This window comes from Vicugna pacos, chromosome 19 (genome assembly GCF_048564905.1).
Source record: "Vicugna pacos chromosome 19, VicPac4, whole genome shotgun sequence".
Taxonomy (NCBI): domain Eukaryota; kingdom Metazoa; phylum Chordata; class Mammalia; order Artiodactyla; family Camelidae; genus Vicugna; species Vicugna pacos.
The window spans coordinates 30,725,969-30,753,342 of record NC_133005.1 but is presented as its reverse complement, the minus strand read 5'-3'; the positions used below and the strand labels follow the sequence as shown (position 1 = coordinate 30,753,342).

Genomic DNA, 27,374 nt, shown 5'->3' with positions numbered 1-27,374 from the left:
AAGCCTGCCCTGACCCCTTAGGTTGAATTAGGTGCTGATCCTTCTCTTTTTCCATTTCTCCTGGAGCATAAAGTGGATATGGGAGCACTTAGCACCCTGCTTCCTTATTTGCCTCCCCAGTCTAATAGTGCTGAAAGATAGGATTACAATGAAATACCCTGTAATGTAGGACAAAGATTGCTTTCTTCTGTTCAGGTGGAAGCATGCTTGATAATGAAGGTACCTGCACCTGATTGAATGTCCTTTAGCAGAATATTCATTTCTCACTGGGTCTGAAGGCTATGAATTCTGGTATAATGTCTTCTGTGAACAGAAAGGAATTCATTCAACTCAAAAGAATTTGTAATTGTCTCCATCTTCTGAAAGGAAAAAACCCTGAGAATTAAAGAATATGAATCACTTCAGGAGAGCTTCCAAAGACCTGCTACCATTGCCTGGTAACTTGGATCTCCACTTCCCCGCTCCCACCCCTAAGCTCGTTACACATTCCTCATATTTTGTGATTCCACAATTGTGGATTTGACATTACCACTGCCTCCACAGTGGTGAGCACTAGCATTCTCCTCGACTCAGTCCTGACTGCCTTCGAAGGCAGCAAATGGGCCGAATGAAAGATGAGCTTCTGCCTTTATATCCTTTCCTCCGGCTAAGCAGGAGTGAAGAAGAAGAGATGGGTAGAAACAGCAAAGTGTGCACGTAGGTATTCAGGTCACACATCTGGAATTTCAGTAAGGGTCTGGGTGGTTAATGTCACTAAACTCTCATGCTTCTCTTTCAAATGTCTTTTTCTACCCTTTTGAATTCTTTCTTTTTGTCTCACTCTCAGCTCCAAACCCACTTTATCTTTTTTGGCAGGTAGAACAAAGAAAATAAAATGTTGAGCCACTTTCTTCCCAGTGGCTTGATTTTTAGAATCTTTCTTCATTTTTTTTTCAGCGTTTTGTTTTCTGAGCCCAACAGCAAAAAGCAGAGATGCCTTTAACTAAGTGAAACACTTAGCTTCATTATTTAAAATCATGCTGCAGGTTGTATTTGTGCCTTTTGGATGTAGTGTTGGGCTGATAATTTTCTAAGAAAAAGAACACTCTGAGGTTGCTCTTTATTTTAAACTATAGATGTCTCTCAAATGGAATAAGACTGCCTAAATATGTGTGCTAGTGGACTAAGTTTGAGCCCCCATGTTACTCTCTCTAGGGTTTGTTATCAAGGTGAGAAATGCCTGGAAACATGAGCCCCACTCTGTTGATTCCCACTTGTTTATTTCTGGTGTCCAAACGAGACATGAGGATTACAGACTTTCACATAGGAAGGGACATGGGGTTTTCCAGTGTGCCCACTGGTGAGATGCCAACTCCCCTTCTTACATGGGGTGCCTCTCTGTCAGCCTGAGCACAGTCTTCCTCACAGGAAGCTACAGTCTTTGACCCTTTGGATTTACTTAGTGAGTCTTTTCTACCACATACAGCATAGTCACCCCCTGAAGTGCTTGCAGACAGCCACCACCTTCCCTTTCATCGCCTTCTCTAGAGACTATGGATTCCTGGTTCTTCAAATGTAGCCTCCTTCCTTCTTCTACATATTGTGATCCCAGTAGAGCGTCCCAGGGTTTTGTTAGCTCTTCTGTGGCTCAGCCTCTTGTTGAACTTACTCTCAGCTGCAACCCACCTCCATGGAACCTTCGTCTGCGTGGAGGTTCTAAAATGTCTATTTAACAGAATATTTTTTATCTCAGTGGTCTTACTTAACAGTAAAGCATTTTGTTACATTTGATAACACTGTAATATACTTTCCCTTGAAAGAAAACAAAGGCTTTTAAGTTGTAGGGTGCAGGTAGAATGCCGTGAGACTGCAGAATTTGATTTCTAGCCAGAGGAGACTTAAGCAAATTCAGCTGGGTCTGATAAAAAAGGCTGGCGTTGACTGTGCCCTCACAGCATGCCGGGTACCGTGCCAAGGATTGTTAACATGTCGTTTAGTTTAATACTCACAGCAACTCTAGTTAATAGTGATATCATTAATAGTAGATACAGTTATTGACCTCATTTTAATGGTGAAGAGATGGAGCCTCAGAAAGGTTGGACTTGCTCCATGTTTCACATGTGGTAGTGTGACCTAGACCTTGAGCTCTTACTCGGCCAGACACCTTCTCTGCTTCTCTGACACCTTTCTGCTGGGTAAGGGTCTGTGTACAGCTCCCTTCCCTTGTGCCTCCTGTTTAGCTCTCTGGTCTTCCTAATTAAAGGGAAAATTTTGAAAAGAAAGAATTGGATGATTCTTTGCAACTCACCAGGGCACCTAGAAGAGTGCTCTGCACATGGTGGGTGCTGACAGGAAAATTGAGGTCCTTAGTTCCATGTCTCCAGGCCCAAGAAAAAAGAAATTAAACCTCTGTGAGTTGTTTAGTCTTGGGATGACCAGGACCACTTCTGATCCTGTGAGTTCATCTTATCAGTAAAAGTCTAATGCCATTATGGTGGGCTAGGACTAAACCTTTGATTTGCATTCGGGCAACTGGCTAGCACTGACCAAACTGGGGAGTATGGCTGTTGTAGTTAAAGTTGGACTGGCAACCAGGACTGAATACAGGTATTTGATACCTGGGTCAGTTCTGGCTCTGCCTTACACACTTACCCTCTGTGATCCTCAGTGTCCTCTTTTCCTGGGAGTTGGGAGGGAGAGAAATGTATGAGGGTAGCAGGGAGTTTGTTACTCCATGTTCTTCTCCTACTCTTTCAGAGGTTAAAATAGCCCTTTTGGCGTTGGAGAGTCAGTTCTTGTGCCCTGTTTCCCAGCTCCACACTTGAGACAGGGGTACAGTTGGAAGGATGGGACTTTGAGAGCCTGGTGTTTCTCCCTACTCTCCTTCCCTAAGAAATTGGCGAATTGGACACCATTTTTAACTTGGTGTAAAACTGGGATTTTTTTTAACTGAGCCTGCACTGAGGAATTAAAATATAGGTCTGCCCAGAACCTCTCCCCTAGTTCACAGGGCCCCACGGGTTTAGGAACAGATGTTAATTCCCCTGTGGTCTGAGGAGAGTGGCTCAGTTCTAGGACCACTTCAGGCCTGTTGGGGGAGCACAGGCTAGTCTTGCCGGTCTGGTATCTTAGAATCATCAGGTTCTGCCTCTATGTGCATCTCAGCCTGACATGAACTCTAGAACTGCCCATTCTCCCCGTGATTCAAGGTAAAAATGCTGTAGATGGAATGCTGTGGGTAGGACTTGGTCAGAGTCCCAACAGGAAATTTGGTGTTCTCAATTTAACATAATTATGGGAGAGTTAATTTAAAGAGGTGTGGGTGGGACGTAGAGAAAATCTCAAGGGACAGAGCAGGAAGCCAGAGTTATGGTAATTGTGGAACTAACACCGCCCCTAGCTGCAGTGGGACAGGTGGATGGAGTGGTTATCAGAAACCAGAAGAGATTGTCATTTAGAAGAGGCCACCTTGAGAGGAGCAGTGACTTTTGATTGAGGGATACAGCCAGCTGAAGTGGAATACTTGAATTCCCTAACCTCACCCTTTCCTCGTCCCCCTCCCCACCCCGTTCCCTTCCCCTGACCTCTTTCTGGGACTCAGCATTGGACAGTCTCCAATAGAAGTTATAGGGCACAGGGGCCTGTTGATGTGATCCCTGAAGAGCAGCCTGCTGGGGCAGGAGCAAGGTAGAGAAGGGCGGGGAGTGCATCTGGGGAGCAATAGGGAGATATTTCATAGTGGATAGAGCATGTGTGCATGTGCGTGTGTCTGTGTGTGTGTGTAGGTGGAATGGAAGGTGGGGAAAAAAGAGTAAGATAAGCATTTCTTGAGCATCACCATGTGCTAGGGCTTTCTCATAACCCAGTCACCTTATGGGATAAGTAGAAGGATTTCCATGTTCTAGATGTGGAAAACTTAAACCCAGATCTCCTGGCCTTAGTCAGCTCAGTCCTGGTGACCCCTGTGGTGACAGAAGGTAGCCAGATAGTCCTCACATCTGACTCTCTGAGCCCATTCCAGAAAGCCACAGTTCACGGCATTGCTGGGGAACCGGGCGGACTATAAAAGAGCTGCTGTGTATTTTTTTTCCCTTCACATCTATGAACTTGAAGAGAAGGGGAAAGAGGAGGAAAAAAACTCAACTTGGCATGAATGATGTTAACTGAGATCAAATAAGGTGAAAAGCAAAATAAAATCCAGAAATTTAGTTTTGCTTTTACCCAAAGTTCATGGGCGGCTGCTGTACAAAGTCCTTTTTACTTTCCACAAATGTTAAGCACTTTTCATAACATGAATCTCATTATCTTTATTTTTGGTGTTTATGAAAAATAACTTTATAAAAGACAAAGAGCCAGTTGAACATTAAGATCAAGCTATGTGTCACCTTCGTGATTTCATTTCTTGTTAATGTACAAATTATTATACTTAAGAGTTAAAATTACTTTGGTTCCTGATACATCATTGTAAAATTATTTATTGAATAATCAACAGTGAAATAGAAATTCTAAATAAAAAAGAATCCTAACAGCCTAGAAAATAAACTTCAGTTTTTTTCTAGTTTTTATTATATGCATGCATAAATTTTACATGGCTAGAATTGTGAAAGTTTACATTGTTTTCTCATCATTATGAGCATTTTTCCATATTGCTATATAACCTTCATGATTATTTATAATGGTTTATCAGTTTACCTTAAATAATATCCAACAAGTAGGAGGTTTATTTACCCTGCTTTGTGCCATAAAAAAGATTGGTGGTTTTGTCGAACATTTAAGTGGTTTATTTATTATTTTTCTCTATAAACTTCGTTCATTTGAATCTTTGTGCGTCTAGTTTCCACACCCCCTCCCTCTTTTGTTCTTTCTGGCAGAGGGAAAGGAGTTTTTATTTTTTTAGGGTAACTTCTCAGAAGTGGGATGTATACTCTGAAGGTATATCAAGGAACATTAAATATAGTAGTTTTAGAGATTGCTGAGAGAAGCAAGATAGCAATTAAAATGAGTCATTAAGCAGAGTTGTTGCTTAAAATGTTAATGTGGGTTTTTATTAAATCCTAGGTTTAAAAAATTACTGCTAAAAGAGAAATTAGACACCATTTATATTTACATTCAAAATTTAGCTGAAACCCTAAGTTATGATTAAGTTTTAAAAAATTTGTTCTTGGCTAAATTGAATATAGCGTAATTCTGAACAAATCTTGTCTTTGATTAATGGTATTGGCCCCGGTTATCCTGCAACCTTGGAATATTAGCATTGGCCTGGGAGTCCCCTGGGCTGCTCTTTGGGAGGCATATATCCCCTCTCCAACCCGTTCTGCTCAGCCCTGGGCAGGCTGGCCGCTTCCATCTGTGCACTCCTTTACAAAGCTGGAGCCCTCTGACCAGAGGGGCTTCCTTGTCTGGTACTCTTGTTCGTCCACTTGCCTTCCATTTGCCACTACTCTGTTTTCTGGAACAACAGACACATTTCTTCCACTGGTCAGGAAACTTCAGAAAGTCAGAGAGCAGTTCTGGTTTTTGCTGTCTGTCCTTAGCTCCTGGCGTAGTGCCTGGCACACAGCAGATGCTCAAAAACACATTTGAAGGATGAAATGTCTTGAGACAGTCCTTCAAATGTGTGAATAGAACCACCGTGTCCCCACTTAGTCGCCTCTTCTTTGGATTTAATGTCCTCCAGCTCAGCCATTCCTCATGAGAGACTCGCCAGATCCCTTTCCCTCCAGTCAGGTTCTCACCATTGTCTGTGGCCACAGTTTGCTGTCAGTCACTCTGTTAGCATATGTGACTAGATCTACAGCCCGTTCTCCACAAGTGGTCTGATTTGCAGTAATACAGTCAATTATTCGTGTTTTTTTTTTTCTTTAGCAGATCCTGGTTGCTTATTTCTTTTCACGTGATCTGCTGTCAAGCCTGGCCTCTTCCAAGAGGTGCTTGTGCAGTTGAGTGTTTCCTTCTGGATTAGTGTCACTTGGGATTTGATGAGGGCTCTTCAGCATTCAAAGTACGAAACAGAGGAGGCCCACTGAGGAGCTCTGTGGAAACTTCCCTCCAAATTGACAGTAATCCCCTAATCCCATGCTTTTTCAAACTGTGATGTGCATACAGATTACCTAGGGATTTGGTTAAAATGTGTTCTGATTCAGTAGGCCTGGGTGCATCCTGAGGTTCTGTCTTTGTAACAAGTTGCCAGGGGATGCAGATGCTGCAGGCCTCTCAGGTCATACTTTGAGTAGCAAGGCCCAGTTTTGGGGAAGAGTTGTTCATGAGAAAAAAATCCTTCAATATTTGGATAGCTGTGCTGTGCCCATCAGAGCCCTCAGCAGCTACTATCTGGTGCAGGTGCTTGACCCCGTACTCAGGTTCATCTTCCTACCTCACTAAATAAATGAAGAAAACGAGACTGGTGCTGTTTTGCCCACTTCCAACTCGTGTGTACCTCTCTGTGCATGTTTGGTGGGACCCTTTATTCCAGCCTGACAAGCTGTTATCCAACACATTTGGTATTTTTTTAAGTTGCTTGCCATCTGGACATTTGATAAAGTGCTCATGTAAACTGAGCATTTAAAAAATTATTATTAATATGGTATACTTTCATATACCAGAAAGTTACCCAAAGAGAAACTAAATGGGTACTTAGTTTGTTAAAAATTGGTTATAAAATACAGGGTTCCTGATAAAATTCTTTTATATGAAATATTATGGAGCATCCAGATTTTTTTTACCCTATTGGAATTTGGAGAAAATGGGTGCATTGTTGAAGTTACATTCCTAAGCTGAAAGATACTCATGTAGCTGGCAGCCTTTCAGTGGTAGATTAGCAAGTGAGCTCTGTAGAACCCCAGGTGGGGAGGTCATGAGTACCTGATCCCCCTTTTCTGCAAGCTTTTAATCTCTTAGTTTAGGGGACAGGTACTTTTCTTCTGCCCTTTACAAGGCAGGTGACACTGTGATCAAGACTTTTTTGGTCACTTTAAGGGATAATTATTATGTCAAAATTTAGAGAACAAAGCGTTTATATTTGCTTATTGTGTAGAATTTATTGTGACCTGGTCAGTAGGGTGTGTCTCTGCATTAGGGATTCCTAACCTCTGTGAGATGAGCTAGTTCCTCAAAGCCATGATTTGATTAAAGTTCTTGAAAGCGAAGTTTTGCTTTGAATCATTCTGCAGCTCTAGGGGCAGGGGCCTTCTGAGCTCAGAGTTCGGGCTTAGAAACTGACTGTCATTCTCCTTCCCTGAGCAGGCCTCTGGGGTGCAGTGTTCTCAAGGTGAGAGGATATCAGAGTCACTTTCAAAGTGCACCCCTCTCACTCTACCCAGTGCCTTAGTCATGGCAGTGTATAGCCTGGTTGGTGCAGTTATCACAACGCACACACGTTCTCACAGAGCCATACAGCTCCTAAATTTTACCTGAGTAGGCCACCTTTGCCTATTTTGAATATAGTAGATATGGCTACCATCCTGGAAGCTATGCTGCCCACGGAATATCAAAAAAACCCTCTCTCCCTGTGCTCTCAAAGCCCTTAAGCCCCGAGTTCTTCATTTGAACATATGGGGAGACATAAGGAGAGACACGTTGCTGCTGTAGTTCACTCATTAATTTCCTCCCTTTCCTTGGTGGTTTTCCAAGGTCAATCAGATGTCTCTCTGTTCTTTCAGCTGCTCAAGTGCAAGCACAGTGGTAGCAGCAATTATGTTTTCCCTTTAAAAGTGTTTTATTATAGTAATTTTCAAATATGTATTATGGACCTCCATGAACTCATCACATAACCTCAACAATATCAACATCTTTCTAATCTTGTTTCATTTATTTCCCATCCCTCTTCATTCTCTTTCCTACCCACTACCATACAGGGTTTTCCCCTTGCCCCCCCCCCCATCTTCTGATCTTTTAAAGCAAATTCCAAATGTTCTGTCATTTCATCTGTAATACTCAGTATATAACTTAACAGAAATTTGGTAAAACTTTTTATTGAAGTATAATATACATAAAGAAAAATGAACATAAGTGTAGAAGCTGGTGAATTTTTACAACTGAATGGACCTATATAATCAGCACCCAGATCAAGACACACAGCGTTACCAGCACCAAGCTGTAGACTTTTCTGGATAAATTCAGTGTTAACCTCCAACTTGCCCTTTATTAAATATTCTAAACCTATTCTGGTGCATAATTAAAACTTTTATGGTATGTCTGCAGTTTTATTAAGTTAATATAGGTAAGTTTTCATCCTAGATACATAAAATAGAATTTGACTAACTCTATTAAAAAAAGTGTTATTAGTCTCCATGAGTTGATTACTTCACCACTATTGATTAATATGTTTAGATAATTTTGACTCCCAAATACTATACTAAAGACAGTGTCTTCCAAACATGTCCCAAAAGTTGAATCCTGTAACTAGACATTAAATTAGGGAACTCCAATCATAGGAGAAAGACAACAACAATAATAAAGCCTTGAAATTGATAATAATTAGGCTGCTTTATTTTCAGTGAAAAATAAGCGGTAATGCCCATATTCAATCCAGGCTAAAAACTAATGACTTGAATGTATTAACAATGTTTGAGTAATAGTGCTTCAAAAGACCTATAACTATAGTGCCATTAACATACCTAAAAATAGCAATAAGTTCTTTAGTATCATCTAATTCGCAGTTTACTAAAATTTTCCTTATTGCACAAAAATGTTTTTTTTTACTTCATGCTTTAGTTGATGGCCCATATAAAACTTATTGTAGGTTTGAAAGATGTATTTTCTAATCTATCTTTTATTGTTTTCATATTACCCCTGATTTCATTTAGTGCTTATGCTCTGTGCTTGCTAACTTATTAACAAAGAAAAATGTAGTCATTCTGTCATAATTATTGCATCTTTGGTTAGAAGAGATCTTAAAAATTGACCCAGCCAACCTTTCTAAACCTGTACTAACTGGGTTTAGTATAACACCGACTTACAGACACTGCTGTAACCCTCCTTCAGTAAAGTCATTTGTATTATTCTGGATTTGCCTTTCTCTGGCAGCATTTCTCATCTACCTCCACGTATTCTTAAAGTTTTGTGTGAATTCTATTCTCTTATCTTCCCCTTTTCATGTGGGTAAGTCAGCTTGAGGTTATGTGACTCCCCTTTCAGGGGTGGAAGGAGGGGGAAAAAGAAGCCTGGGTTCAAATCTCAGTTATCCCACTTACTGTGTGACCTGAGGCAGTGTATTTAACCTCCCCAAATATTTGTAACATGTCTTTACTTTTTCAGTGGACTGCATTAAATAATACCACAAATTATTTAAAATATCCAAAAGCTCCCCAAATTTGTAGGCAGGGAGGAAGAAAATTATCAGGTCTCTGCCTATCTTACCAAATTACAACTTAGGGAGCATTGCCCAAGGAGCCAGGATGGGAGGTTCCTAGATGCAGAAAGTGGGAGAGAAGACACAGGAAAGGAAATGGTAGCTAATATTTACTGAGTGCCTGTAATCACTTTTCCATGTTCTCATTGGACCTCATAGCAGCCCTGGTGATTTTATGATCAGAGAAACATTGACTCTGCCAGGGTAGCCAGGTGGTTAAGAGGAATAGTCTGGATTGAAAACCTTGCCTTGCCACTGTGTGACCTAAGGCAGGTCCCTTGGCCTCTCTGTTTCTTATTCCTCGTTGGTAACACGGAGGCAAGGAGCATCCGTTCCACAGAGTGTTGATGAGGATTAGATGAAATGTATAAGGTGCCACACACAGTACCCTATATGTGATCAGCATTCAGCAAGGCAAACTGCTGTTTATCCTTTACTTCTTTTTAGACTTAACAGTCTTTTTAAAGGAAGGCTATGGAGTTTTAGTAGCTTATTAACATTCAATATTGTGAACACAGATTTAGTAGATTTTCCAACAACCATAACAGAACTTTATCAAACATATGAGTGCTTTCCTTTCAAACCGGTCATACTGAAGCCCTCTTACTTATTCCAGTGTTTCCTTTGCCTCAAAATGTATTTGGACTTCTTTTTACTAATTTTTAATCTATAGGTGTTTTTTTTTTGCTAAAATTACTACTAGGATGAAGATGAATACTTACATAATTACATTTATTTATTCAACAAACTTTCATTGACTGCCTGCTATTTGTCACCTACTGCTGGACACTAGGGTTATTTATAGCAGTGAACAAGTAAGAACATTTCCCTGTGGCATTTGTAACCTAGGGGGCAAAAAGCTTTCACCATCTTGGATTGTGTAAAAGATGTGACAGTGCTAAATGACATTGTTAAAACTGCTGAAAGGAAAAACGTGCAGATTTTGGAATTTTTTGTAGATATATCCATATATCCAATACTTTAATTGGTACAAGATCACATCCATGATACATTGCCCAAAGGAAGACAGATGCCTTCTTTATGAGCAGAATGAGATGTAGTGAGGGAGACACCAATCTGTATCTGTGCAATGATGTAACCAGCCCTTTAAATACAAATTTGGAGTAAAACAAGGAGCTCCTTTATTTCTTCTCTGCTTGACTGTGACTTTGCAGCCACTCATTTATGAACTTGAAATAGGAAGCACAGTTACATTAAATAACACTATTGAAACTAAGTTATCATTCACCAGTGGCCTGGTGATAATTAAAAATGGTTATGTACCCAAGAATATTTGTTAGGTTCCATTAGTTAGCATGTCTAAAAAGTGTGTTGATTTCTTATTTGTGTTTATTCAGTTTTAACACCTTAATGTTAAATAATTGCAAAATACATACATAAGTAACATATGTAAATTAACATAATTGTAGAGTCCTGAAATTCACAGGGGCTTTAAAGATAATTTCGGGTGGTGACACAGTGCAAAAATGCCCTCAGCCTATACCCAACACCTCTGGTGATGGAGAATGTTTAACTATAGACCAAAGGTCATGGGCTTATACTAGAAAGATGGGAATTTGTCTAAGACAGGAGTGGTAGTTACCTATGGGAAGCTTTTGGGCCCTATCTGTAAATACAGTGTTTGGCTAAGACTTATCTTCCACAGTCCAGTTTCTGCCTCTGGACCTCCAGTTTTAGCCCTTCCAGTAAACTTTGGCATTGGCTAGAGAAATATTCCAAGATCTTGTTGGCTTTCTAAATTTGTAATTACCATTATAGCATACAGTTTTAACCGTATATTCAATTAGCTAATATTTATTAAGTGTCCATGGTGCATGAATTATGTAAAATATGGTAGCATGGAGCAAAACTACCATCAATGGAGATTTCAAGTTTATGAATTAGTGGCTCTAAAGTTGGAGTCAAACATGAAATAGAGGAAATGGATCAGGTCTGGGGAAGACAGTGACTCTGGCTTGAGACACATTGAACCTGGAAGGCAATGGGCCATCCGAGAGCAGATAACTGCTGGGCAGCTGGCTCCATAGTTGGGAGAATGGTGGCTTTGGGGACTGTTGCCATGGAAGGTGGGACCTGAAGCAGTTGGAGGAGAGAAGGTCAGCCATAGAAAGTGAGTGGTCTGAGAGAATCTAGGATGGCAAGATGCTTGGTGCCTGCTAAGTACCAAGTAAATGTTTATGAATTCATTTATCAACAGCTGTGTTCCTTTTGAAGTAGTTCTGTAATCAACTTTCCTTATTCGGTAACTGTAACATTGTGAAGCAAGTACAATTTTCTTATTTCTTTGGGGAAACTCTTTTCTATTTCAAAGGTTTGAGAAATGGAGGTTTTCGTGTAAAAACCTTTCCTTTTTTTTTCTTTTTAGATTTCTATAAGTAATTCACAAACTCATAACAGTCAGAAAATACACAAGTATAGAGAATAAAGTTTGTCCATTTTACCTCTCTCCTCACTCTTTCCCATCTTTTTCTATGACTTTCCATGAAGTGTCCCTAAGAGAAGCTGTGTTCTGAACAGCATCTGGGTTGGAGATCAGAGAACACGATTCCTCTCGTGTGTCTTTGACTCCCAGTGACCATGGATGACTTTATACTAATGTTCAATGACTGCCTCCCCAGGAGATGTACTTGTTTGCCCTTAGTGGTAGGTGACCTTGACTTTATAGGAAGTCATTCAACTGCATAGTTTGTACATAGCTGGAGCTCCATATTATGGACTTTAGGAAGCTCTGTTGCAGCTGGACAGATGTAGATTGGGGGAAAATCTCATTTTTAGGGTATAGAAAATCACTGGTGTGTGAGTACATGTGTATGTGTGTGCTCAGGCACACACACACGTACCCAGATGGGATGCCTAAAGAGTTGTGAAGTATCTTTAGTGCTGCACTGAATTTTGGATATTATTACTTGTACCAGTCTCTAGTTGATCAAAATAATTATCTTTTTAAAAAAATTTTTATTGATTTATAATCATTTTACAATGTTGTGTCAAATTCCAGTGTAGAGCACAATTTTTCAGTCATACATGAACATATATATGTTCATTGTCACATTTTTTTCTCTGTGAGCTACCATAAGATCTTGTGTATATTTCCCTGTGCTCTACAGTATAATCTTGTTTATCTATTCTACAATTTTGAAATCCCATCTATTCCTTCCAAAATAATTATCTTTAGGGAATGTTAGTGAGAAGTAGTCATGAGACAGTGTACATTTTAGTAGGTTCCGCATTCGCCCAGTTTTATTGCATGTAATGGACCTAAGTTTCTAGAGTTGATGTTTGGCCATCATTTGGAGGTAACCTTGTTAGAGGCAGTAAGAGCCTAAATGTGTCTAACGTCTCCCAGGATTGTCTCCTCAGTGTTAAATATCCAAAAGAATAGTGCTCGAGGAAGATTGTTATTTGATAGGGAGGGTGAGAAGAGAAATTATGTGATTGCCCTTAGTGTTTGCAGCATATCACGGGATCGAAATGAAAATGAAACATTGGTCCAGAGCAGAAGCACTGAAAGGGTATATACTGTTTGACAACTTACTGATCTCTGGTCTTCCCCATCTTGGTAAAATAGTAACATCCTGGACTTGGGTGTTCAAGTCAGAAACCTGGGAGTCATCTTCAACAACTCTGTCCCTCACGCCCACTCCACCCAGAAGGCTGCTGATCCCACCTCCAGCACACGGCAAAGCCACCCTCACGCCAGCGCCCCCGTGCGGGTTGCTGCGCTCACTGCGCGACGTCCGCGGCAGCCTTGCACCTCCTCCCCGCTTGCTCTCGTGCACCTCTCCCCGGCATTCTGCACTTCGGCCAGAGTGATCTTTTTGGAAACATAAATCAAGGGTGGATTTACACCCCTGTTTAAAACTCTTAAACAGTTTCCCACTGCATTTACGATAAAAGTTTTAAATCCCCAACTTGGTCTGCAAGGCTATGTGTGACGTGACCTCGGACTAACTAACATTACCTTGAGTCCTCTCACCTCCATTTAGCACCATTCATCCAGTTCCTGGAGCCACGGCATCCTTATATTTGAACCTTACTTTTTCTGTAGGCATCACAATTCAGTAGCATTTATGTTTCCCAACACGAGTAAGAAGAGACTTTAAACCTATGTCTACTTCTCTTTTCCTCCTCCTTTAGTTCCCAGATTTTGTCAGTTTCTGATTATTTTCTATATTATGCCTGTTTTCTTTCAAGAATTCTTATTAATAGTTGCATTGTATTTCACATTATATTTGGGCAATAGTTGTTGAGATTTAACTATAGGTTTTACTTATTTCTTTGATCAACACTGCTTCTTATATCTCAATTTGACTTTTATTTCTTAAGTTTTTTTCTGTCTTTAAATTTTTAAAAATTTAAAAATTGAAGTATAGTTAGTTTACAATATTGTGTCAATTATTTATTTATTTTTAATGGAGGTACCTGGGATTGAACCCATGACCTTGTGCATGCTAAGCACTCTCTCTCCCACTGAGCTATACCCTCCCTCCTATTTCTTAAATTTAATTAATTAAGCTTTGCTAAGGTACAACTTTGAGTCTCTTCTCCTACCTCTTCCCCCCCAACCCCCTGAAATGTATGGGTGGTGAACTGCATGGAGCTCTTACATACCTCAAAATATCTTCATTTTGCCTTCTTACTTAAATGGTAGTTTTAGGGGGTTATAGGATTCCAAGTTTAAAATGATTTTTTTAAACTTTGTAGAAATTGCTTCATTTGTGTTTTAGCATCTGATGTTATAGATAAGTCTGGTGCAAACCCACTTTTCCTTTTGTCATGGTTAGCACTCCCACCATCCTCCCCCACCTTATGTTGCCAGGGTCTCTTTATTTTTGCAATTTAAACGTTTCACCAAGTTGTATTTAGGTGTTTCTTTTTTCAATGTTGTTATAAACCATTGATAGACCCTTTCAACTTAGCACCCAGGTCCCACTTCAACTCGGAGAAGTTTGGTCCTCTTCTTTCTTTGGTAATTTTTTCCCCCTCCATCCTCTTCCTTTTAAAAAGCTAGACATTTATTAGATTATGTTGGATCATCTAGACTTATTCTTCCCCCAACCCCCTGCTGGCTTGGTATGGAGGAATTTATCAGTTCAATCTTCCAGATCATTACTTCTAGTGGAAAAGGTCTGTATCACCTTTTGCTATACAGACCTCTGTTGAGGGATTTAAAAAATTATTTTGTTTGTAGTTTTGTTTCTTTATTCTTCACTAGTAACTTTTAGTATTGCTTTCCCCTACCTTAGTATCTTTAAAGATATTTGGAATGGCATCTTCACAGATCTTTCAGAGAATACTAAAATTATTTTGTTTCCTTTGTTAACCCGGCTTCCTCTTGGCTTGGTTCCTCTATTCAATTTGGTGCCCCTTTTCAGTCCATTGTTTTTCTTAGTATTTTATTCTTAGTTGGTTTTCTGTTCACATTTCTGAATAAGGATCCAGGTCAGCAGTTTTCAATCCTAAGGGTACATTACATTATCTGGAGAGCATTTAAATACAAATGCCTACCTCCTCATTCCCTCTATAGATTCTAATTTTGTTAGATTAATGTGGGGCCTAGGCAATTGGCATTTTCTTTTTTTTTTTTTGAGGTATGATTGATATATAACATTATGTTCGTTTCAGGTGTACGACATGATGATTTGATATTTGTATATGTTGTGAAATGATCACCATAGTAAGTGATGGGTTAATATCCATCACCATACATAGTTTCAGAAGTTGTTTTTTTCTTGTGATTAGGACTTTTATGATCTACCCTCTTAGCAATTTTCAAATGTGCAATATGGTATTATTAACAATAGCCACATGCTGTACTTATTTATTTTATAAGTAAAAAAGTATACCCATGACTTATTTATTTTATAACTGGAAATTTGTACCTTTTGACCCCCTTCACCAGTTTCACCAACATCCCCCACCCTGCCTCTGGCAACCACCAATCTGTTCTTTGTATCTATGAGACTTTTTTTTAAGATTCCGCTTGTAAGTGAGATTATGTGGTGTTTGTCTTTCTCTGACTTGCTTCACTTAGCATAATGCCTTTAAGTTTCATCCATGTTGTCACAAATGGCAAGATTTCATTCATTTTTATGGCTGAAAAATATTCCATTGTATAAATGTACCACATTTTATTTATCCATTCATCCATCGATGGACACTCAAGTGGTTTCCTAGGTGTCCTGTATATGGGGGTGCATATGTCTTTTTGAGCTATGTTTTCATTTTCTTTGGGTAAGTATGCAGAAGTGGAATTGCTAGCTCATATGGTAGTTCTGTTTTTAATTTTTTGAGAATTTCCTTACTAATTTCCATAGTGGCTGCACCAAACATTCCCACCAACAGTGCACAGAGTTTCTTTTTATCCACATTCTCACTGACACTTATTATTTCTTGTCTTTTTGATAACAGACATTCTAACAGGTGTGGGGTGATATCTCATTGTGATTTTGATTTGCATTTCCCTGATGATTAGTGATGTTGAGCATCTTTTCATGTACCTGTTGGCCATTTGTATGTCAACTAGTATTTTTTAAAACCTCTCCAGATGATTCAGATGTGCAGCCTGAGTTGAGAACCCTGATTGTATGATCAGAGTAGTAACTGTAGCAGGTTCCCTCAGCACAAGTGGTAATTGTTCTTCCAGGAGTAAATTAAGAGTATAGGAACCCTGGTCCTGCTGAGTGGCCAGGATATCCCTCCTCTGGGTGAATGTGTGCCTTGTCATTTGTGGTGCTTTTTCTTCGTTCTCTAGTCCTGGCACTTATGTGGGTGGTCCCCTAGAGCTGATCCCCCACTTTATCATAGAGAGCCATTATCACAGCTTAGCCTTTCTGAGAATACTAGAGGATACAGCTGTTCCATAGACCTTTAGTTATTCTCTTGACCCTCCCTGGCCCACTTCCACTTCCACATCCAGCTTCCACAATCTCTGAATTTGGGTTTGTTTTCCCCCAGGCTTCTCTTGGCCACATTTACATTGTAAGAAGTCTCTTCTTTTGCTTGGAACCTTCCTGTTGAAGGTTCCGCTACATGGTTAGCTCTGTCATCATTCAATTCTGGTGGCTTTTTTTTTTTTTGCCCAGAATTTCTCACTGTTCTCCTGATGGCATCTTTCCTGTTTCTCCTGTGCTGCTGTGGACTTATTCTTACTTTTGTATTTTTATTATACATATTCTTATTGTTATAATAAGTGATTAAATAGTCTTTTACATTTAGCATTTTAAGGAAGGGAAGAAGTACTTCTAATACTCTATTTGTCATGAACCAGAAGTCCCCAAATACTTTCTGGTTGCCTCTGAAAAGTGTCAGATATCCAAGGAATTTAGCAGACTATTCATGGAAGAGGAACTTTAACCAAATGAAATTCCATTAGTGAAAAATATATTTAAAGTTATAAGATACCATTTGCACGTATCAAACTAACAAAGTGTCTTTGGGGCCGGGGTTATGATGGGAGGCGTGGTAGGGAGCTAATGAGGAATGGAGAGTGTGTGTATGTCAGGGAGAGAGAGAAAGAGAGAACTTAATGCCAGCAAGGGTGCAGAAGTTCAGCTGTTCTTATATACTGCTTGTGGAATGCAAATTGATATAACTCTAAAAGCAGTTTGACAATATGGGTCTTTAAAAAAGTTCATACTCTTTGACCCAGAGATTAAAATACTGGCTGTCTATCCCAAGGAAATAATCATAGTAATAATAATTTATAAAAAAAAAACACAAAAGCAAAATGTACCTGTTCAAGTGCCTGGCACTGAGTAATGGTTAAATTATGATACATCTATGCAGCTAATAAAATTCTACGAACAAAATGAAGCTAACAAAAATAAATGCTTAGACTCTAAACTGTTCTTAGAAACAGTGATCAGTACATATATGTAAACTAAAAAAATCTGTGCAGTATATTGTATATGTGTTTACATGCAATATATTGTATATGTGCAGTCAAATTGTAACAATTCTACATAATAAAATTGAAAAAAAAACAAAAAATTAATAAATGCTTAGGAAGACTTTAATGACATAGGGAAAATGCTTATGTAGTTTTTAATGATGTGAAGTGAAAAAAGACATACTCCAAAACAGACTTATCCAGAATATCAATTCTGTAAGAAAAACACATATGCAATGAAAAGTAAAAATTAACAGTAGTGATTGTTTTTATGATTTGGACTATGTGAGTTTTACCTCTTATAGTCTTATACTCTTGTGTATTTTCCATATTTCAGCAGTAAGTATATTATAATCAAGAAAAAAATCAGTATTATTTTTAAATTGCCAAGCCATCTCACCGAAAAATAACAGTGGCCAATAATCACATGAAACTGTTTAACTTCAGTAGTAATAAAAATGCAAAGGATGCTCAATGGTTCTTAATGACATGGAAAATGTTTGTTCCATATACTTAAGTAAAACTATACTAACAATAGGTATATTATGATTCCAGGCTGGTTAAAATTGTGTGTATAAAAATGTTGACATTGCTTATCTTTGGGTAGTGAGTGTTTTTCAGATGATGTTTAATTTCCTTCTTTAGGCTTATGATTTACATTATGTGAGTTTTCTTCCTCTATGTTCTTACCTACTGTTCTATATTTTCCAGTTTTTCTATATTGAGTATGTATTACTCTTATAATTAGGGGAAATTTTTTCCGTGCATTAAAAAATATCAAATTAGTCTTTCCATCCTCTACACTATACTTTATTCTCTGAAAACATTCTTAAGATATTTAACTTGGATGTTAGAGGAAGAGAAATTTGAGGGACTTCTTTACATAATTCAGTCTTAACATTGATATAAATTTCATGCTACTTTAAAAAGATTTATCTTTAGTCTAAAGGAGTATATTTGAGTATTTTGAATATCTTGCCTCTTTCTTAAAATGGTGGCCACATAGATGCAACATGATGGAAAACTTTCTTTTTGGCATTTTTATTAAAGACTTCTGAACTTTTAATTTCTAAATATTGAGATATACTTTATATACAGCAAAATGTGCATATTTTAACTATATAGTTTTTTTTACTGAAGTACAGTCAATTATAATGTGTCCATCTCTGGTGTACAGCACGATGTCGCAGTCGTGCATATACATACATATATTTGTTTTCAAATTTCTTCCGTTAAAGGTTATTACAAGATATTGGACATAGTTCCCTGTGCTATACAGAAGAAACTTTTTAAAAATCTACTTTTATACATAGTGGCTAATTTAACTATATAGTCTTATAAAAGTTTTGGCAAATGTTTATACCCATGTAAATACCACCCCAACAATACATAGAACAGTTTTGTCACTCCAGAAAAGTTCCCTCATGCTCCCTCATGTCAGTCTTCCCATCCAAAGGTGATCTCTGTTACGACTTTTACCACCATATGTTAATTTTGTTTCTTCCAGAACTCCATGTAAAGAGTCATATATTCCCTTTTATGTCTGGCTTTTGCGCAACATGATTTTGATATTCTTCCATATTGTGTATGCCAGAAGCTTTTTTAACTTGCTGAATAGTATTCCATTGTATGAATTCCACAATCTGTTTAGTCATTCTTATGTTGACAGTTGTGTAGGATGTGTCTGGGTTTGGATTATTTTAAAATTAGGGATAGTGAGTTTGTAGCTGTGCCATAACCCCCTGCTTCTGTTTTCCTGATTAGCAGTGCTTGCAAATTGGGGCTTGTTTCCAGGAGCTTGTAACTAAGACCACCACAAAGAGATCAGAGAACAAAACTACAGCGGGCCTGCCAAGTCCAGGGCAGATGCCTCAGGAGTTCAGCTCCTGGGCACAGAATGGCAGGGCTGCAAATTAACAGAAAGAAAAAGAAAGAAAGAGAAAGGAAGGAAGGAAGGAAGGAAGGAAGGAAGGAAGGAAGGAAGGAAGGAAGGAAGGAAGGAAGGAAGAGGGAGGGAGGAAGGAAGAAGGAAAGAAGGAAGGAAAGAAAGAAAGGAAGGAAGGAAAGAGAAAGAAAGAAAGAAAAAGAAAGAAAGAAAGAGGGAGGGAGGGAGGAAGGAGGAAGGAAGGAAGGAAAGAAGGAAGGGAGGAAGGGAGGACGGGCTAAGTAGTGAAAGAGCTCAGGGTTACCATTACCACATTAGATCCAAATCACAGCAGTTGTTTGAGGTTCCTCAGAATGCTGAGTGTTAACGCACCACGAGTGTAGTGGGGATGCTTCCTCATCCCAGCCAGCCCTGCAGCAAGTGTTATCCGGGTGCCCAATCTGGGCTTCCTTCTGCTGGGATTTCTGGGGTAAGGGGGAGCCAGGATGACTTGAAGCACTTGCTATGCAGCCCCTGACTGCTCTTCCAATGGAGTAACATCAAAAAAAACCCCCCACAACCTCTTGGGGTGCGTGATTTGACAACTGGGAAAAAAACTTCCCGCAGACCGAAGTGGCTTTCACACATTCAGGTGTTCAGTGTTATTATCCAGGAGCAGAAATGAAGAGTTCTGGGTTTGAGAGGCCCATGATGTCTCTCTCTATGATACAAAAGGGCACAGCACCCGCTTCCCCCATTTCGTTCTTGTAGAATTCATTTCCATCTGTTCTAACACCAACCAAGGACACTGTGGCCTTTATCTCATTTCCTTGTGCACTGCCCCTTGATCCCACCTTTCCCCTGGGTTTTGACACAGAGTTTGGATGAACTGAGTGCAGATAGAGCTGAGGAAGTGTGGAGGAGAAGTACAGTTATTCACTTATCTTGTTGAAAATGCTCTGAGAGGATGCGGAATGGTGTGGGCCCTGAAGACAGGCCCCTCATTAGGCAGTGGCAGGATTAAAGGAGAGGGTGCCCTTTCCACCTGCCATGTGATAAGGTTATTTGTGGCAAATAATTTTATGGATAAGAATTTGTGGCAAAACTTGTGCCATGAGAGTGAGTACCACGGATGTGATACTGACCAGCTTTGCTGATAACTGTGCTTAAAGGATCCTCTGATATTGTCTGTTACCTCACTGCTTCATGTTTTTACCTGCTTCTCTTTCCACTGTTTCTTGCCCACGTCTATTTTTACCCTTGTGTTCTTATTTTTTTGCCCTCTTTAACTTAAACTTTCTGGTTAAAAAACAACAAACCAAACAAATACCAGACCTTCTAACTTCACATTAGCCATCACGCCCTGCCAAGTCACTGACCCTGAGTACCTGCCAGGAGATATTTTTATTGCCTTTGGTTTCATTATAGATGACAAAATACGTGGAATTGGATTTCTTTTTCCCAGGATTTGGTTGCTAGTTGTTTATTCCAACACCAGATGGTATTTTCTGATTGAAGTTATTTATAAGCAGTTTGAGTCTTAAAATCCTTTTGATATTGTTGGATCACCTTGGACTGGAGTCCTGTGTGACCCCATATGTTGAGAGGAGATTAAAAACAAACAAACTTTTGAAAAGTTGACACCAAACTTGGGAATTGAAGCAATCACTGTCCCTCAGACTAATAATCTACTGGTCTTAAGATGACTTGTACTTTTGGGGAATCTATAATTTCCTTGAAATTGCTAGTCTTAGAAAAAGCCACAGTTATTTTTCCTGGGTTACTGTGATGTCTTCAGTTCTAATTTTGATGTAAGTGCAAAGAACAGATTGTGTCCAGCCCAAGTTACATTTATAACTTCAAACAATTGTTCTGTCATAGTCCTTAGCAAAAAAATTTTAAAGAAAAGACTTATAAAGACTTCCTCCCCTCCGTCCCAATTATAGTTGATACTTTAACTAACCAAGTGTGTTTGAGCACAATCTTTGGCAAAGTAGCTAATGTTTCATAATCACTGTTTTTGGATTTGAACTAAATGAAAGAGAGTTCATGATACTATTTGGTGAAGTCTATTAAACAACTTACTCTTATCAGTAAACATATAAGATTCATGTATATCAATTCCTCCACTAGGAACTGAAGATGATGAAAATTAACTATGAATCAGGGAAATGAAAATCCTTGAGTTCTGAACTTTTGCATAGGCAAAAGCGTACAGCAAGACCTTGAATAATTGACATTTCTTCTCTGGGCTATGAAATTGGACTCTCTGTGGCAAGTATAAGCTTCATATTTGTGACTTACTCCAGTATGTACTTAGTAGATTACCTAGAAATACAACTAAAGGAAGTTAGGCATTACCTTATCAAGGACATTTTAAGGTAAAATTATATCATAGAATGGAAAGATATCCCGACATCCATGGTTTTGGAAGACTTGATACTGTAAAGATGCAGTACTACCCAAAGTGATCTACAGATTCAATGCAATCTCTATTCAAATCATGGCCGGCTTTTATACATAAATGGAAAAGTTGATACTAAAACCTAAAATTCATATGGAATTGCCAGGGAATCCGAATAGTCGATCTTGAAAAAGAAAGATATAGTTGGAGAACTCATGCTTCCCAATTTTAAAAAAGCAATAATAATTAAATCAGTGCGGTTCTGACATAATGGACAGATTGATCAATAGAATAGAATTGAAACTCCAGAAATAAACCCATAGATCTAAATGGTCAATTGGTTTTTGATAAGGGTGCCAAGTTCATTCAGTGGGGGAAAGGACAATCTCTTCAACAAATGGTGCTGGACAGTTGGACATCCACATGCAAAAGAGTGAAGTTGGATTCCAGCCTTACACCATGTACTAAAATTAACTCAAAATGAATCAAAGACCTAACTGTAAATGCCAAAACTTTTAAAACATAAAGGTAAATCTTCACAACCTTGGATTTGGTAATGGATTCTCAGAAATGACACCAATAGCATAAGCAACAAAAAGAAAAAAATAGATATTTTGGACTCCATCAAAATATACAATCTTGTGCATCAAAGAACATTATTGAGAAAGTCGAAAGACAATCTACAGAATGGGAGAAAATATGCAAATCTGATAAGGGCCTAGTATCCGAAATATATTAAAAAAAAAAAACAACTCTTACAACTCAACAACAAAAAGACTTGCAACCCAATTAAAATATGGGCAAAGACTTGGACATTTATCCAGAGAAGATATACAAATGGCCAAACATGAAAAGATGTTCAACATCATTGGTCATTAAGGAAACATAAGTCAAAATCACAATGAGGTACAACTTCATACCCACAAAGATGACTATAATTTTAAAAATGTACCAAAACAGAAAATAATGAAGTGTTGATGAGGATGTTAGAACCCTTGTGCTTTGCTGGTAAGAATGTAAAATTGTGTAGCCACTGTGGAAGACAGTTTGGCTGATCCTCATAAAGTTAAATACAGAATTACTGTATGAGCCAGCAATTCTGCTTCTGCATATATACCCCAAATAGCTGAAGACAGATATTCAAACAAATACTTGCACACAGATGTCCATGGCAGCACTATTTGCAGTAGTCAAAAGGTAGAAACAACCCACATGTCCCTCAGTGGATGAATGGATGAACAAAATGTGATATATCCATACAATGGAGTATTTTTCAGCCGTAAGAAGGAATAAGGTACTGATGCATGCTGCGATGTGGAGGAACCTCAAAACATGCTAAGTGAAAGGAGGCAGACATGAAAAATCACATCTTGTGTGATTGCATTTATATGAAATATCCGGAATAGATAAATTCATGGAGACATAAAGCATATTAGTGGTTGCCAGGGGTTGAAGCAAGGGGAACAGGAGTGACTGCTTAATGAGTACAAGGTTTCATTTTGGGATGACTGAAATGTTTTGGAACTAGATAGATGTGATGGTTGTACTACATTGTGAATATACTAAATGCCACTAAATTGTACACTTTAAAATGGCTAACTTTATGTTATGTGAATTTTACTTCAAATTTAAAAAATTACATCATATAGTTTTTGTGATCTCATAAATAACTATGGCTTTGCTGTCATAGTTACCTTGTGACTATTGGAACCCATGTGCTTTGTAGCATTAGTACATTGGGAAAGTTCTTTCCAGCTGTGGGCAAGAAAATGCGAAGATGAATGATCCCAAGTGGGTTTCTTCCTAAAATAACAATTAAGGAATATAGTTTTGCTTTTTCATTTTTACTTGTAGAAACTGGTAAAACTTCTACCTTTGAGTGGGCCCTTGCTTGTTTTAAAAATGTGATCTGGGTTGGGAAGGGTTGGTTTTTTCATTTAATTTGAAAAGCATGTTTAAAATAACTTTATATTATTTGGAGATGGAGCAGCTTTTGATTTTATGAAAACTAAAGAATGTAAGATAGACATACAGAATTGCAGTAAGATTTTTCTGATGGTTTGCTATGTTGCACTGCTAGAGATTTTTGTGACACTTTTGAAAACCATCACAAGTGCTTTTTATTGTCAGTGGAATTGGTGTCAGGAATAAGCAGTTTCTGTTTTCAGATCAAGCACAGCTGGTGCAAAAACTAAAAACCTTAATATCTTATGCCTGTTTTATTTTTTGAAGGAGGGACTTTAGGTTAGATTCTGGCAAAAGGTCTGAGCTTGAGAAGAGCGTCTTACTCAGAAAGGGAGAAGTGCTTTGCCCGCGGTCACGAAACTTCTTACGAAGGAACTTGATGCTTCTGCTCCGTAGTTGTGCGTCTGCCCCTGTGCTGTATGAGGACTTGTTTCTCTAGCAGTTGTTTTTTATGCTACTTGTCTTGCACCCTCCCACCTGGTTCCTCTTAGGACCCAAAACATGCCATCCAGGCTAAGAGTTTGTAGACATGAAACAAACAAAGCACAGTGGTTTGTGGTGGATTGAACCCACAGCTTTGGACGTCATCAGCACCGGGTCCCAATCAACTGAACTAGAGAGTTAGAGAATAAATGCCTTGTTTCAGTGAGAGATTTGTAGTTTTAAAATTAGAAAGGATCTGGTAAGCATGGCAGAATATCCGGAATAAATGTAATAAGCTGAAGTAGTGGGTGAATGTAAGTATTCAGCTGAAAATAATTATTGCTTCTGCTGTCCATAAATTATGAAGAGTTCCTTTTTGTGATGTTTGCTGGATAATTTTTTTAAATTAAGAAAAGGTTGGGTTTTTTAAAGTGGCAGAGAATTAAGCATTTAAAATAAATTAATTAGGAAAATTTTCCAACAAGAGCTAACTTAGACATTGAGCTATTGTACCATGACAGCAGTAGAAGAATGTGAAATAGGTGTATGGGACTACAGCTCCCTGCAAGGTTATATCCGCCCGGGAACCCTGCCTGTGAACAGCAGCTTATAGTGCATTTCCTTGCACAATTTTCTATACAAAACTTCCTGTACCTTAGTTTCCTCATCTGGGCAATTAGAATAATAGAATCTACCTCATAGGGTTGTTATAAAGATTGTTAGTTAATGTAGTTAAAGCTCTTAGAACAGTTCCTGATGCAGATTAATATGTGTATATTAAAGACCTAAGATGATAGTGAAAGATCACTGGGAGCTACTCTGGTGAGGGGTGCTTTTTTGAGGGGCAGACTTGTTCACATTCAGATACCCACTGTCCACACTCTCTCTCATGTACTGTTCAAAGTTCTGAGACCCTCTGATATACCCACTGTTGGGCCATATTACTGCTAATGGGCACCTTAACCGAAGAGAATGCTTTGGGAAAGAAAGAAAGAACCCCAAAGCAATGGTTTTTCAACTCTTTCCCAAGTGATTTTAAGACTGCATGAAATATCTGTGGTGGTTTGTTGGAAACATATTACTATCTATTCATTTACCAAGAGTTACTGTGTGCCATCCTTGACATAGGGTAGAATGGGACAACATAGGGATAAGGGTCGGAGACAAAGATGAAGATAATATATAGCTCCCTCTGTAGCCTGAAACTCACAGTCTAGACTTTTTTTTTTTTTTTTTTTTTTTACCTTCTAGAATCCATGTCAGGAGAATGCCAGGGCTTTGAATGGAAGAGCATCAGAAGATAGCACATCCTTAATGGTATGCATCCTTGAAGTTGTAATTATATCATTTCTGCTAAGCCATCTCAAACTTAGGAGTGATGGAAACTCATTGGTGGAAAGAGATTTTAATGAATCATCTTGTTCTGATCTATTGTCACAATCAAGTTTACCTTTTATTTTTCTGTTTCTGCTAGTATTTTAATCGTTTTAAATTGCTAGTTCATTTTTTAACGACCTCTTTTGCTTTCCCCACCGTCTTTGTTTTTCTGTTTGTGTATAGTTTTGGTGAAAATGAATTAGAAAAGGAGATTGATGAGATTGGATAACTCAGCTTCCTAGAATACACTTTATCTCTTTTCTTGTGAAGTGATGATATGACACTTCTTTTGTAGGACTGGATTGCAATTGCAGAAGCAACACCAAGTGAACCTTGAAAGATGCATATGGGGCTGCACAAAGAGAAGAGAGAAACTGGAGAAACCAATGAAGTAAGGAAAAAGTATGTTTTTTGGGTAAATAGTATGCTTCTGAACTTTAAGTTTCTTGCCATATGAATTACCATCACTTCGTAATGCCTAACTCTCTATAGCCATATTTAGTCTCTGTACTGCTGTTAAACATTATTTTCTCCTTCCTCGGGTTTTATTGCTGAGCTCTTTGAGCAAATAATTTTTTTGGATTAATCTAAAAATGTGTATTGAATATATAATTTAGGTGATTTCTGAGGTTACTTGATAGGAGCCTGTTATATCTTAGGTTGACCATTGGGTATTATAAAAGTAGAGTTGTGTGTTGCGTCTCTGTGGTGTGCAGGTTTAGTTTAAGGCCCACTTTCAGTCTGAGTGCAAAACTTATACTTCTGCTTTATTAAATGAATGACTTGAAAAACTAGAACACTAGTCTGAATACCAGTTATCCAAGCCAGATTCTCAGGGCTCAAGATGTGTGGTACTGTCCTCTGGAATAGGAAGCGTTTTTCAATTTAAAACTTATTACTAAAGACAAAGCAGACTGGCAAATAATGTAAATAGACACAGCCTTCTCTTGATACAACAGATGTGCCCTAGTAGAGTTATATACTCATGTGTGTATTAGTTGGGAACTCAATTTGTTCTGTTATTGAGCTGAGCTTAGACACTGAGAGTTTTTGTTGTTGTTGTTATTGTTGAAGTTTTAAAATAAAGGAAATCTACTACATTATTTATCATTATAAAGTTAAGAACCTTTCTTCAGTATGCTGAGAACTTTTTGGAAAGAATGGGGAGGAAACGGAGTCAGAGTTATCGATGGCATATAATGGGAGTTCCGTGCACAGCAGCCTGACTTAGACAGCTGCATGGCGATGTCCCTCCCTCTGCCCGAGCCGGGGCCACCCGGCCCATGGGAATTTCCCCACAGTTGTTGCTCATGGAACTTCCTGCTTTATGGTGGATTGCAGCAGTATTACAGTTTTCTCATTCTTTAACTTTGAGTTGGAATGCCGAGTAAAAACTATTTAGTGGCCTTGCATATCAATCCTCTAAACTAAAAATGGCGTAAGACGAGTTTATTCACAAGCAAACTTGTACACACGTTTTCTAGCGCTCACCTTCACACCGACTGCTTCAGTCACACGGGTCTCCTTAATGTTCTTCAGTCAACGCAGAATCTCCTCCGAGATAGTCACATGGCTCCTGCCCTCCTCCTTTTTCAGGTTTCTGCTCTGGGGGCACTGTTAATGCAAAGAGTAAAGCGAAACTGGAATCCCTAGGAGTTTTCTGTGATGTCAGTGCTGGTACCTACCCCCTGCCCTGCCCTGACAGCACTGAGCCATCTTGCCTTGCTCCAGCTTACCTCCCTTCTCCCACTCTGTTGCTCCTACCTATCAAGTGTGATGCTTGGTTTATTCTATACATCATGCTTTTTCCTTTTAAAATTAATCTTTTCCTTTTAAAGGCACATAGCATTTAACTCAGCAATTGCATTTATAGGAATTCATCTTACATATAGCCTCATACAGCTAGGCAGGTAATCTTGTACCTCCTCAGCCTCTGTTAGATGCTCATGTATGCCTCCGATCTCAGTAGCACTTGGACAAAGACTAATTGTCTCTCGCTGCCACCGTTCCGTTGTTGCCATGGGTCACGTTCCCCTCCAATAACTTGGGCAATGTCCTGCGTCTTTGCCTAAACTGCAGTGGACTGCGGACATTGGCACAG

The 27,374-nt window shown here is 38.8% G+C and overlaps 1 protein-coding gene and 1 long non-coding RNA gene across 11 annotated transcripts in view; one reads left to right on the top strand and one right to left on the bottom strand.

The window, feature by feature from the left end:
* The window catches only part of ZHX3 (zinc fingers and homeoboxes 3), a 97,626-nt gene that overhangs the window by 14,797 nt on the left and 55,455 nt on the right, over positions 1-27,374 (top strand). For 3 of the 9 annotated variants that reach the window (XM_072944225.1, XM_072944215.1, XM_072944219.1), the window contains exons 1-3: positions 23,228-23,299; positions 25,148-25,213; positions 25,569-25,675. The gene's annotated coding sequence lies outside the window, so the exon portion shown is untranslated. Of the gene's footprint in view, positions 1-23,227; positions 23,300-25,147; positions 25,214-25,568; positions 25,676-27,374 lie in introns of those variants that run through there. The other 6 variants (XM_072944216.1, XM_072944220.1, XM_072944221.1 and 3 more) reach the window with 5 other exon arrangements.
* On the bottom strand, positions 216-27,239 carry LOC140687430 (uncharacterized). Of its 2 annotated transcripts, none has more exons than XR_012061737.1 (4): positions 27,160-27,239; positions 26,765-26,887; positions 2,288-2,357; positions 216-303 (listed from the first exon to the last, which is right to left on the bottom strand). It is a non-coding gene; the product is annotated as an uncharacterized lncRNA (long non-coding RNA). The 2 variants fall into 2 exon arrangements; XR_012061738.1 differs by lacking the exon at positions 216-303 and adding an exon at positions 1,532-1,704.